This window comes from Bombyx mori, chromosome 27 (assembly GCF_030269925.1).
Source record: "Bombyx mori chromosome 27, ASM3026992v2".
NCBI lineage: Eukaryota > Metazoa > Arthropoda > Insecta > Lepidoptera > Bombycidae > Bombyx > Bombyx mori.
This window is the reverse complement of record NC_085133.1, coordinates 5825233-5837702: the sequence shown is the minus strand read 5'-3', so window position 1 is coordinate 5837702 and position 12470 is coordinate 5825233. Positions and strand designations below refer to the sequence as shown.

The window sequence follows — 12470 nt, the reverse complement described above, 5'->3', positions numbered from 1 at the left end:
AGGACTGAACGTTGGACTTAGTTTTTGGTCCCAAATCAACTGCTCTGAAGCTATTTAGTCGTTTTTTTTAATAACTGGGAATAATTAACACGTTGAGCGCCATGTGTATCTTTCTGGAAACACAAAGTACCACCTTCAGGGGCCGCGTGTTTCCTTTAGGAAACACGAGCAGTACTTTATTCGTAGGCCAGTGTGTCCGCCAGGAAACACATTTCAATACATTTTACTATGAATTCTAATACCTCTGGTCTCCACGGTTATTTCGGTGTGAGTGGGTTTTTTGTACGACGTTTTGATCAAAAGTTATGTCTAAAAATAAAACCCTTTTTTTTATGACCTTTATTTAGTTTTTGTATAATCGTCTTGCATGCAAAATCCAAAAAAATAACAAATTTAGTCTGAAATGACAGAAAAAAGTTAATGGAATTTCTCAAAGCACTCTTCACACAATAAAAATTTGCACACAGAGCAAATTTTGCTAGTTTGTTTTGTAAATTTGACTTTTCCATCTACAGTTTTCCCTTTTCTTCCGTATATTTTATAACATTCTAAGCACCATCCTTTACGTTTTTTACGAGGGTTCTCCTTTACATTCCACACATGCCTGTGACGCTTGTTTGACGCTGGGCGAGGTTTTGATGTCGATGGACCTTCTTGAACTGCTGCGTATTAGCGAATTATTCCTTTGATTACTTCCTCTCTAAACTCAGTTATTTTGTGCTTCTTTTTGGGAGTATTTTCATAATACAAGTAGTGAGCATTCACGATGCTCGTACCCCACAACACCTCAAAAAATAACTTCCGATACCATTTTGTACAACGCCTCAAAGCGGACCGGTATGACGCCATCTGGTCACTCAGATCTATGCTGGACTTTCCGGTGTTATAGTCTACGATGCATTTAGGCTTCACTGATCGTTCGGTTTGTACGAATTCTTTGTGAGTTATCGAGTTATCCGGTGAATCAGATAAATCAGATTGTGATTCCAGACAAAGTCTGGATTGCTACAGAATCATCGCTTGAATAATCCATCTTGAATAAACGACATGGATTATTATTATTTTTCTTTTAGAAGTTGTTTTTCACTGTATTATTATAGTCTTTTTCACTGTGGTCTAGTCTTGTTTTATCTGCTTATACACTTTTTTTTCACTTTACACTTTTATCTTGAAACAAACAGAAAAAAGGGTCAAAAAACCGTTTTTTTTAAATTTCTTTAGGATTTTCTGACCCTCCTTTTTTCTGTGGTTTATTTTTTCTTCTTCTCCTCTTTACTATTTTTAAACTAAAATAATACAAAGGAAAATATTGAAGAAAGTTACAGAAAACCAAAAAAAGTTGGTGTTTCCAAAACGATACACGCGGCCCATGACAAAGATTTTTTACAAAAACTTTTTCAGGGGCCCCGTGTGTCTTTTAGGCACACGTGAAAATTAGTGGAAAATCTTGGCAAAACATGCATTTATTTCATACATATTTTATTAAAATAGCATTAGAATACGAATTAGGCAAAAAAAATGCAAAGTCTAAATATCAAAAAACACGGTTTATAAGCTTGGCTCTCAACGTGTTAAGTAACGTTCTTTTGTTGTTCCTCTTCTAAGCAGACGAGTATACGTCCCATCTAATGGTGAGTGGTTACCATCACTCATGAAAGTCAGTAACGCAGGGGGCGGAGCTAAGCCTACCGCTAAATACGTTTTCAATTAACAAAAGATTTTACTACCGTTAGTCTATTGATATTATATTATGTTCGTAATAATTGCTGATTAATTGCTAATTGCATACCAAATAGCGATAGATTTAGAAAGAACAAAGGATTGACAAGGGCATACAGGAAAATGTATAAGAAAGGTATCACACACATGTATGTGGTTTGTTGTTTTGTCAGTGCTTATTATAGTGTTCACATTAAAACACATTTCTTTGATTGAAATAATAATTATTATAAAATTATGTATATGTATTTATACAACCTGAATAATTTAATTGTTAATCAGAACGAATTATGTAATTAATGTAACTAATATTTTCGTGTACTGGTAATTAAAAATTGTGAAAATTTTATTTTAGTCTTGGTGTTTGCATAAAATGTAGAACTACCACGCATATCTACTAATACAGTGAGCCCAGATTTAGTTTTGGTCAATGTTTGGTGAATAATAAATCTTAATTTTTTAAAAAGAAAAGCAGCGTTTTGTGTCCTTTGTTTTGTTATAAGTCTATTCTAATCCGATTACTGGCTGTGTCGTTTCTCCCTAGAATAGCACCCCCCCATCTCAATACGTGGGTGTCATTAAAGGTGACTAAGGGATTAACCAGAGAACGGGCAGCGGCAGCATCGTCATTTTTGTTTGAAGAGAGGAATTATTGTTGGCCCTTTCCAGTTTCACCAGGACAGTTGGGTAGCACGCGGACGAGGGTTCAGCGTTCTTTGAACGTGCCAACATACCCGAATCGTCTAATAGTATTTATTAGTGATAGGTCGTATCGTAAGTTCGTGCATTTTTCTCCTACCTAAGCTGATAGCCTTGAGAGGCTATTTCAGCGTAACCTTAACTAGTAGGTGAGCTCACGGGGCTCAAAGTTTGTAAGTTCGCTCCTTATCCCATATACACAATAAAAAATGTAGGTACTACGCATTTTTTAAAATTGTAGACATATTCTATGCCATGATGCACGGAGGTTTTCATATTATAAACAAATAGTCGTATAGCTAAATGCAACTCTTCAGACATTTGCCTATTATGAATTTTCAAAAATTGAATCAATAAAATTCTCAAGATGCGTGATTCAAGAACACAAGTTTTAACATTCCAAAACCAATACTTTACGCAACGCAAGACGAAAGAAACACAGTTGGGTCAATATTCGATGAATCATACAAAGGTAAGGGGTGTGTGTTCGGTGTAGACACATGAACGAGGATTAAACGTTTTCAATTCGTAATAAATATGAATAAATTTCAAGTGCTTCTTCATATTTTGAATGCTGCTAAACCGATAGTTATTTCTGTTGGAATGTTTATATTAAAACGTATTGATTGGACCGGTGTGCTTAGTGCGAGTTTTTTAACGTTCTCGATAGCGTAAAAGTTAACTCATATTTGTATGGAATGGGATCGTTTGTAACTTTTACGCTATCGAGAACGTTAAAAAACTCGCACTAAGCACACTGGACTCCCACGCAGAGAGCTTCGAATCCGAACAGCGATTATCAAGCACAGTTATTCTTGCACGGACAGGACACGTGTAATATGTTGTTATATATATAAAAACGACCACCGGCATGAATCTTTTTGTAAAGTTTAAGTAGTCAAATAATTCGAGGGTTGAAAGGTTATTTGATTTAAGCGACATTTCATTTAAGTTTTTTTGTTTTTTCCTACCTATGCTGATAGCCTTGAGAGGCTATTTCAGCTTCGCCCTAACATGTAGGTGAGCTCACGGGACTCAAATCGGAGTGTTGCTAACACTGGCCCTAGCAAGAGCAGTGCTTCGCAGAATCTACCACCGGACCGGAAACGCGACCCAGTGAGAAGATCCGGCGAGAAACTCAGTGGGCTGTGTCTAAATGTCTCTCCTGTAAACTTGCAAAAATGTCGCTTAAAACAACTCGATATGATTAATACAAACGAAATTCTCTTGTCTATGTATTGTCTATGTAACTTAATTTATACAGTCACGGAATGCATCGAGCGCCGTCATCGCGGAAATGGTGCGCGTGCTCCGGTCGTGTTCCGTACACAAATAGCTCGATAACTGATTACCACAACTTATTTTGGTTTGTAACGTTTTAAGCCGTACGTACCCATAACGTGTAACGGTTAACACGTTGAACGCCACGTGAAAATAAAGTATCTTTAATTTTTTTTATTGCCCTTGTAGGCAGACGAGCACACGGCCCACCTGATGGTGAGTGGTTACCGTCACCCATGGTCTTTGGCAATGCCAGGGGCAGAGCCAAGCCGCTGCCTACCAAAAGGCATCTTAGTATTTTCATTCAGACCACGGTGCTCAACAGTGAGCCTTATCTTAACTGAACCATTCGAGCCGTGAGTGGGGTCACCTGTAAGCCTTTTAAAGTTCCTAAACGGTAAAAGTCGTAAATTTTTATCTTCCGTGCATTAAAATTTAGAATGAAAAGTCTCAAGTTGATTACTGAAACCCTGATTTGGTTTGGCCCGAATGGTATAATGGGACGCTAGGCCCACCGGTGGATCGTAAAACATACAACGTGTTCATTTACAAACTGCTAATGTATGCTTTCTGGTTAAAATAGTCAGCATCGGGATTGAGAGAAACCAAATACACGAGTTTAAATATAATATATTTAAAAATAAAAACTACATATTTATCATTATCCCCAAACGACTGTGTTTCGACACTATCATTGTTAATGTCCCTTTTGATATTTTATTTGCTTTTAATCCTTTCGAATGAACGGACGTTTGAAATTCGACAAATTATTTTATTATCTACTAGCCGACCCGGCAGACTTCGTAGTGCCTCAATCGATAAAAAAAAGACCTAAACTTTTGTGTAAAATAAAATTAAAACAAACAAAAGGAATCCGTCCGACGGGGGACACATCAAAAGGAAAACAAAATTGTTATTTTTATTTAATGCCGAGCATTTTCATATTTATCTGCCTTTTAAACCTTCTCTGACCAAAATTAGCCAAATCGGTCCAGCCGTTGTTGAGTTTTAGCGAGACTAACGAACAGCAATTCATTTTTATAGATATAGATTTCAGTTGGTTCCGTTTTTTTTTTCATTTTTTAAATGATAAAAACAAATAAATCTGTTTAATATGCATACATGTAAATATTATTAATAACATTAGACATGCATATATCAAGTTTGCCGGCTCGTTTGTAGCCCTTTCATCATTCAGTAATAATTACAGTGGATTTCATTGAGCCTTTATCAATAAAGATGACGTTGTTCAGATAATATGTATGTATAATCCCTTTAAATCACCAGATCGTGGTTTACGATTGAAAATTCTCAAACGAATACAAGTTCAATTAAAATAAATGAAACTGTTTATAAAATGGAAATGTTTTAAATGTTTTTCAACATACTTGTAGTCAAAACTATTTAACTCCATAGTAGTGAATATAGTAAAAACCGAAAAAAAGAATGTAACCATTTAGAAAAACCGCATACTTTTAGTGGGTAGGTGTAAAAGGCTTTTTATTTATTTTTTATTGCTTGGGTGGATGAGCTCACAGCCCACCTGGTGTTAAGTGGTTACCGGAGCCCATAGACATCTACAACCTAAATGCGCCACCCACGTTGATAATTGATAATTTTTTTTTTTTTTTTTATTGCTTAGATGGGTGGACGAGCTCACAGCCCACCTGGTGTTAAGTGGTTACTGGAGCCCATAGACATCTACAACGTAAATGCGCCACCCACCTTGAGATATAAGTTCTAAGGTCTCAGTATAGTTACAACGGCTACCCCACCCTTCGAACCGAAACGCATTACTGCTTCACGGCGGAAATAGGCGGGGTGGTGGTACCTACCCGTGCGGACTCCCAAGAGGTCCTACCACCAGTGATTACACAAATTATAATTTTGCGGGTTTGATTTTTATTACACGATGTTATTCCTTCACCGTGGAAGTCAATCGTGAACATTTGTTGAGTACGTATTTCATTAGAAAAATTGGTACCCGCCTGCGGGATTCGAACACCGGTGCATCGCTACACACGAATGCACCGGACGTCTTATCCTTTAGGCCACGACGACTTATTTATGGTAAGTGATTTTTAAACAGATCGATATGATCCGGTTTGCTTAAAAATTTACAGCGTTAAAAAATAATTTAAAAGGGTGTGAAGGTAATCCTACAAAGTTTGCGTAATTATAAAATATTTCATGCTTATATCACCTTAGAACTTATATCTCGAGGTGGGTGGCGCATTTACGTTGTAGATGTCTATGGGCTCCAGTAACCACTTAACACCAGGTGGGCTGTGAGCTCGTCCACCCATCTAAGCAATAAAAAAAATGCTTTCTTTTAGAAACGTTGAATAAAATAAATAAAAAAGAATCCATTGAAACTTAATTATTTGCGTCAATTTCATACATTGTCAAACGTCTTGTCATCTATATATTAATACGTGAAGCAAAAACTTTGTATCCCTTTTTACGAAAATTGCGCGGACGGAGGAATATGAAATTTCCCACACTTATAGAGAATATAGAGAAGAAGTGCACAATGCTAATATTTTTTTTAAATAATGCATAAAATATACATTAAATCAATAAAGAAAACATTACACACACTACATACCATGTATTTGACGCACACACGCAAGCATACTATTTATTGTCAAACTTTTGTTCTTGGCGTCTGTTGTCAAATTGAGAATAGGTTAAATATTGTTTGTCTTTGTTAATATTTTTTATAGTGTAGTCTTGGCGAAATCTGTGATTATAGAAGTATAAAATACAATCATAATAGTGTACAAACTTCAATCTCAATTAATTATAGTCGAATTTCGACTACTGCGGGACCTCTAGTATAAGATTAATATTCCAGCTGTCGTTGTAATTTCACACTTATTTCACATGCAAGTTGCGACAGTAAATTTGCATAACCATTTCAAATTACAATGGTGGCTATAAACAAATAGATTATAGCTGAATAAATGTAAATCGATAGAGACATTAGTTTGTATTAGATTCCACTCCCACTGTAACAACAATGGAATAATAACAAAAACGCTGTCATTATTGTTTAGTCTTTAAAGTCTTAACCCGTATTCACAGTATTGTAATTCAGCATCATTTGAATTCCAGCATATTAATGTATAGCTTTGTAGTATATGTGTTTATTAAAGTCATTTTTTTTAAGTGATGAAATTGTATCTAGTCAACCTAGCCCGCGTGTAAAGCATAAAAGAAATATTTGTGGTAATTTCGAGGATCAGTAGAATCCAGCTTGGAGTTTAAAGGTTTTCATGACAAACAAAATAGGAATTAATTGTCTTCGAAATCAAATTGGAATTGGGTTTGAATTGTAGCAGGATTGCTTGCAACTATATCGAACCAAATAAGTAGGTTCAAATCTATTAAACATTCCCTATGTTCGTGTAAATATAGCTATGTTCATCAGTGGATGACAAGAATTTTGGTGTAATATCTTCTTATTATTCAGAAAAACGTAATGATGACAATAAGTCTTATGACTACTTTTATTAGTTGATTTGCTGCATATTGCTGTTGATTCTACGTATACCCAAAAAGTATCAAAAAGTATATTTAAAGATTTCAGATTCTACAAAACATTGCTTCGAATTAAATATATTCGAATTGCATCTACCACATGGCTCTCTACAGCACCCTTGATTGACTGGTAGAGAATGCTTCCAGGATTACGTCAGCCATTTTACTTTTGTGCGTAAAGCTGAATAAATAAATAAACTTCAACATATGGTTCCGTATAATTTACGCAGAAGCGTTAGTCGTCTATTTTCATGGAATCAAAGTGACTAATGTAAATACATACACGGTGTTCTGAGCTTAACGGTATTATAAATATTCAAAATGAACGAAAATAACTGGGGTAAACTACGTCTTTTACGTCTCTACACTATTCAATAATTATGATTACTGTAAATTTTTTTGTCTTGGGTTTTCATAAACTATTTAAATTTAAGGACTTGCAGGTATTTGTAAATAAGTGCTTGAGGTCGATACTCCGCATATTTGGTCAGCCCCTAGATTGATCTAGATAAAGACCTCTGGACTAAATTTGACCAAATCCCCATCGCGCAAAACATTGCCTGTCGGAAATTGCGTTGGATAGGACACACTCTACGGTGCAGCGGAGTCAACGCAGCATCAATCGCGTTTGAGTAGGAACCGCTTGGCAGGAGAAGGCCTGGTCGCCTTGTACATACTTGGCGACGCACCGTGGAGAGTGAGATGAGGACTGCCGGCATGACCTGGAGTGATATCAAGTAGCAAGCGCAAGACAGGGTCCAGTGGAGACAACTTGTGAGAGCCGTACGTACCAACGCGGTACCCTAGGACAGCAACACTGTTATCTTGGATTTTGAAAGCTTGGGCAGACACTTAGCCAACTGTTCGGCCTTTGGGATCTTTATGTCATTTCTCGGTTCCTCATCTCCAAACACCTCTCGTATGAATCCTGCAATAGCATTCGGAGACAAGTATATTCCTATAGTAGCCTATATGATCGGATGACCATTGCTCGAGTTATTCATTTATTGCCTTTGCTAAGCTGCTGTCACACTCATAAAGTGTATGATGTATCAACCGAATCAGTAAGTTTTTGTTGTCAACACTTCAACTTACTAAAGAGTCAGTCCTTTATGGAAGATCCTTTATGTGTATATACATGTTCCTACTGTTTCTGGAGCCGATAGATTCTTTCCCGAATGCCGGCGTACATCATGAGACATGAATTCGAAGCCTGGATTTTATTGTACGAGTATTAGTCGTATTTTTATTGCATTATTGTATTAGTGGTGCATTACTTATTGTTCCAGTACAACTACTTATTTTAAGAGAAGAGATAGGCAAGAAAATATGATTAGGCTTACTGGTACGGCGAATGTGAAGTATTAATAATTCCGGTCATCGTTCTCGTCGAACCCGTCGCTTGCGACGAAGGGCTCGGCGAGTAAATTAACCCACAAACACAGCGCACTGAGTTTCTCGCCGAATCTTCTCAGTGGGTCGCGTTTCGGATTCGGTGGTAGATTCTGCGAAGTAAGGCTCTTGTTAGAGTTCGTGCTAGTAACAACGTCAGGTTTGAGCCCTGCGAGCTCACCTACTAGTTCGGTGAATCTAGAATAACCCGTCGATGTTACTAGAACAGCTAGGAAAAAATTAAATTAATAATTCAGAATGATCACGTATGACTTACCACTGAAATGCGTATTATATCGCATTCTGTCTCTTTAACGTCGCTTAAATAAGATTATTATAATATCTATTACGAGTATTACAATAATTTCGTTTTTAAGAAGACTACGAACACGTGCCTAAGTTTGAGCTAGTTAGTTTCTTTATGTTTTCTTACCCATTAAAGCCACTGAGTTTCTCGCCGGATCTTTTCAGTGGGTCGCGTTTCCGATCCGGAGGTAGATTCTGCGAAGCACGGCTCTAGCTAGGGTTCGTGTTAGCAACGTCGTCAGATTTGAGCCCCGCGATCTCACCTACTAGTTAAAGTTACGCTGATATAGCCTCTCAAGGCTCTCAGCTTAGGGAAAGAAAGAAGAGATTTACATAAACCAATTTCAGTACATCGAACGCGAGCGAATATTTTAATATGAACATCACTGTTTATGTTAAGCTTTATTGCGGGCATTATCAGAACAAGCATCCCGTTTGCTACCGGCCGTTCTGTGACGCGCTTCAGATAAGAAACCAACACTTGTGTCGGTCATCATTAGTTAGGTAAATATATAAATATAAAAAAAAAAAAATGCTCTCGTTCTTCTGCTAAACTTATCTTTGGAATGTATGTTAAATCTACAAAGGAAATGTTTTAAATTCACTAGTGGTATTTTAAGGCGGCATTTGTCGCGAAACTTTCATATCATTATTTTTGATACTCGCTAAGCACTTTTTATTGAATGTAATATAAATTGTACATATAATATCTTACAACACCGTGCTCGTCAATTTTTTTTTCGTTTTCAGCTTTTTTTTTTTCCTACCTAAGTTGAGAGCCTTTAGAGGCTATTTCAGCGTAACCTTAACTAGTAGGTGAGCTCACGGGGCTCAAACCAAACCAACGACGTTGCTAACTCGAACCCTAGCAAGAGCCGTGCTTCGCAGAATCTACCACCGGATCGGAAACGCGACCCACTGAGAAGGTCCGGCGAGAAACTCAGTGAGGTGTGTCTGAAGGTTAATTTACTCGTCGAGCCCTTCGTCGCAAGCAACGGGTTCGACGAGAACGATGACCGGTGCTTGAGATTGTTTTCAGCGCAGACAAAACACTGAACTTGTATAGCTGGAGGATTTTGTTAGACGTCTGTATCTACGAGTATGTGATGTCTCCCATAAATTGCTAAATATAGAGTAACAAATATGTGTTTTTTGTCTTTACTGAAGACGTTTGTAAACTGTATTTGATATGCGCGGTGTTATTACTTAAGCTACAACATCGTTGACGATTATAACAATCGTAGGGCAGAAGCATCCGTTGTCGATTTCAATTATTATCTTCTATCTCTTATCAAATTTAATGACGATATTTATAAAATATATCGTCGTTACGCAACTGACGCATGTCATATTTAATTTACTTGGAGCACATACCTAACGAGTTGTTTCAATTTCATATTCTATCAAATATTAGTTTTATTGCGATAAATTAATATATAGTCCATGGGCGACGGTAACCACTCACCATCAGGGGGGCCGTATGCTCGTCTGCCTACAAGGGCAATAAAAAAAAAAAAAAAAATTTAGATTGTTACGTCGCATAAAATTGATATAATGTTCTATTTCGATAACAATTCTACTTATAAGCAGTGATAGTATTATCGTAATGATAAATTGAAAACGTGTAATTGTAATTCCGAACGTTCTTCTTCGCAACACTTGAAATGTGGTAACAAATTGTTACGTCACTAAAAATAATGTCATCTTTTCGTATTACGCAAAGTATAGGAACGACACGCGAACAGAATGCACATGTGTGAAATTAGATCGAAACTTTCGAACGTTGTGAGATTACGTCATTTCGAAAAACAACACGATTATTACGTAACATCATTCGACAGACTATTAAATGTAGATCGAAACATTATTGTAGAATTATTGTTATTTCATCATTAAAACGCCCCCAGATTTAGAATTCATCGGGTCATTAATTTTTGTAATGTGTCGATATAATCTTACGAACTGCAGCATCTTCGTGATTTCTGTATCCTAAGTATAATATTGTTTTACCTAAATATGTATTCTGAATTAGAAATTCATTTGGTTGTTGAATATCTAATTCAGAATTTTTAGGTAAAACAAATTTAACTGTATTATTTACCTTTTAGAAATCACATAACTTAACATAAATATATAATGTTTTTTTTTTAAATATAATTTTATATTAATTACTTTCAACGTTCGAAAGAAACAATACACTTTTATTAATGACCGATTTTGGAAATAAGCGAACTCTGTAAAATAAATAATAGTTTAAAAAAACTAACAAAATACTCTTTTATTGAATCTCCAACTAAAAAATAGAAAATTAAATTTTAGTAAAATTTGAATTAAAAATACGGTAAGAAAAAACGATTTTATTCTAAAAAAAAGCGTTAATTCCGAGTTAATACGACGTTTTGAAGCGGGTCAAAATTATGTTCAAAGATCCCGTTACAAACATACATACATACGTCTGAAGCTAATAAAAGCGTATTAATATGGGATATTTCTAAATAATTTAATTCAACCCTTTACCAAATGTACAAAACGTTTGTCTCCGCTTCTAATGTTTGATGAATGCGTCTTAGTTTGTGTGAACTTTCCGTCACAAGTACCACCACATACATAAGCATCGGTGTCTACCGCTATCTTCCCATGCTCTGCTTCTCAACCCATTCTCATTGTTCATTCGTTTAATCTAGCCGCATCTAACCTTTGAAACGGGTTACAACTTTACGGATTTCTTTGATAATAATATAGAAAAAAAAACAAAATGTTGGAATTCTTTGTGAATCTATCAAATGCTTTAACATTTATTTTAGAAAACTTATGACGTCATGTTCGATGGTAGAGAAGGACCCGAGACCTTAGAAACATAAGTGCTGGTATTTTCACATAATTTCGTATGTAGCGATGCACCGGTGTTCGAATCCCGCTGGCGGGTACCAATTTTTCTAATGAAATACGTACTCAACAAATTGTTCACGATTGGCTTCCACGGTGAAGGAATAACATCGTGTAATAAAAATCAAACCCGCAAAATTATAATTTGCGTAATCACTGGTGGTAGGACCTCTTGGGAGTCCGCACGGGTAGGTACCACCACCCCGCCTATTTCCGCCGTGAAGCAGCAATGCGTTTCGGTTCGAAGGGTGGGGGGTAGCCGTTGTAACTATACTTGAGACCTTAGAATTTGGATCTCGACATCTACAACGTAATTGCCGCCACCCACCTTGAGAAATGAGTTCTAAGGTCTCAGTATAGTTACAACGGCTGCCCCACCCTTGAAATCGAAACACGTTACTGCTTCACGGCAGAAATAGACAGGCTTCAAATACGAATTCACCAGACGTTTTATCCTTTAGGCCACGACGACTAATCTATATATTAATACGTGAAGCAAAAACTTTGTATCCCTTTTTACGAAAATTGCGCGGACGGAGGAATATGAAATTTTCCACACTTATAGAGGATATAGAGAAGAAGTGCACAATGCTAATATTTTTTTTAATAATGCCTATAAGATAAATTAAATCAATAAAGAAAAC

The 12470-nt window shown here is 36.4% G+C and overlaps 1 protein-coding gene and 2 long non-coding RNA genes across 3 annotated transcripts in view; 1 reads left to right on the top strand and 2 right to left on the bottom strand.

Moving 5' to 3' along the window:
* The window catches only part of LOC134201541 (uncharacterized), a 315836-nt gene that overhangs the window by 19805 nt on the left and 283561 nt on the right, over positions 1 to 12470 (bottom strand). The gene's annotated exons all lie outside the window — the stretch shown is intronic.
* Positions 1 to 12470, top strand: part of LOC101745417 (plastin-2) — a 53280-nt gene that overhangs the window by 10036 nt on the left and 30774 nt on the right. The gene's annotated exons all lie outside the window — the stretch shown is intronic.
* Positions 8059 to 11535, bottom strand: LOC134201542 (uncharacterized). The gene is made up of 3 exons (XR_009976888.1): positions 9068 to 11535; positions 8586 to 8747; positions 8059 to 8170 (listed from the first exon to the last, which is right to left on the bottom strand). It is a non-coding gene; the product is annotated as an uncharacterized LOC134201542 (long non-coding RNA).